General features: G+C 39.6%; 1 non-coding gene across 1 annotated transcript; it reads left to right on the top strand.

The window, feature by feature from the left end:
• Positions 1–797: 797 nt before the first annotated feature.
• Positions 798–871, top strand: Trnan-guu. The gene has a single exon. It is a non-coding gene; the product is annotated as a tRNA-Asn (tRNA).
• Positions 872–1,584: the final 713 nt, after the last annotated feature.

Raw genomic sequence — 1,584 nt, 5'->3', positions numbered from 1 at the left:
TGCAAAAATAAGATTTTGAACAGTTTAAAAGGCATCAAGCAAACTTTTACAGGAGGGAAAGATTTTCCTGAGGAATATTGATAGGGACCGAATATGTTTGCAAGAAATAATTCTGAGCTATAATATGCCCAACTAATCATAAGTCCTTTTTTTTTTTTCTTCTGTAATTTCTTTTTCAAAAAGCCTTTGAGGGTGCGTGTTCAATAGCGTGCCTAAACGCAGGTAAAAAGGTCTCGGCAGAGAAAATCAGAGCCAATTCAGCAACTGCTCGCAAGCCTCGGGGACGCGTTGTAACGAAATGTTACCGTGACAATTGCGCTGAATGAAGTCGAAACGCAAACAGGGATTGCATATATATTTTAATAAAACCTGGATCTAAAAACAAAAGACACGCATACAATCAGACGGCCTCGAAGAGGCTCAGTAAGTAACGTAAGATCGGCGGGCAAACAACGTCAAGAACAGAAACCAAAGGAAAAGTCAGCCCACACGCTGAACATTTTAAAGTCTTTACGAAAGGTAATCAATCAGAGACTGTCACCTTCTCGCAACAGGACCTTCCAAACCGCGCTTGGAGAAAAAGCAAGAGCGTTTTAATTCACGTCGTGACTTGCAATTCTGCTCCATCCTGAAGCATAATTTTTCAATATGCTTCAGAAGTAGAAGGGAAACTCAAAAAAAATTAAAAACGTTAAATAAAATTTCCGCTTCTAATAAGAATCAGGCGGGAGAAAAAAAAAAAGAAGTCGCTTTTATTCTTCATAAAGGCCTCGGCTGGAGCGCCTGCCGGCACCGGAGTCTCTGTGGCGCAATCGGTTAGCGCGTTCGGCTGTTAACCGAAAGGTTGGTGGTTCGAGCCCACCCAGGGACGCCCTAGTTTTTGCGATATCCATGTCGAATTTAAGCAACAAAGTGGAACCCAAACCCAACACTCGCCCACCCGCCTGCGTGCCTGGATTTCAAGTTTCACTTTCCTGTCCTCCTAAATTCAAAAATCAACTCTGTCCCAATGAAACCCTGCTTTGGGGCATTTGTTCCACTTTTTATAACGTAGAAAATGGTGTAAATCTGACCTAGACATTTGTAGAAAATGGAGTGAACCTGAAAAAGGAAAAAGAAAAAGAAAACAAAGAAGCCAACAACAACCGGTTCTATTATACAGTTTCACAATTAAATCCGTAAAGATGAAAGGATTTGAAGTGAGAAAAATTAAAAGCAAGTTTGCTTTCATGTTTTGCTTCCACAAAGTGCCAAACTCTCCCACCAAAATAGTTACTTGGGAAAAGCAACCAATAGTTTCATCATAATAATTTCCGTCTTGGGTACAGATTATAGAAATTTAAAGCCAGTTTTAAGAAAAAGATAGAAATTTATGTGTCAGTCATCAGTAGGGACCAGTTTCTTGAGAAGTTGAGGCAGGTGGAATAAATATAACCCTGCCTATTTAAATAGGAACAAAACAAACAAGAGGAAAAAGAAGTAATTGACTTCAGGTAGCGTTAACAATATTTTAATTTGGGAATTAATTATTTAAAACCCTATTCCTGCACACGCACTAGCGTGTGTGTGTATGTGTGTGTGTGT

The sequence above is a fragment of the Microtus oregoni genome, unplaced genomic scaffold, assembly GCF_018167655.1.
Source record: "Microtus oregoni isolate MIOR12 unplaced genomic scaffold, Mior012 000035F_ref0000213, whole genome shotgun sequence".
In the NCBI taxonomy this organism is placed as follows: Eukaryota; Metazoa; Chordata; class Mammalia; order Rodentia; family Cricetidae; genus Microtus; species Microtus oregoni.
This window is presented reverse-complemented; position numbering and strand designations above follow the sequence as displayed.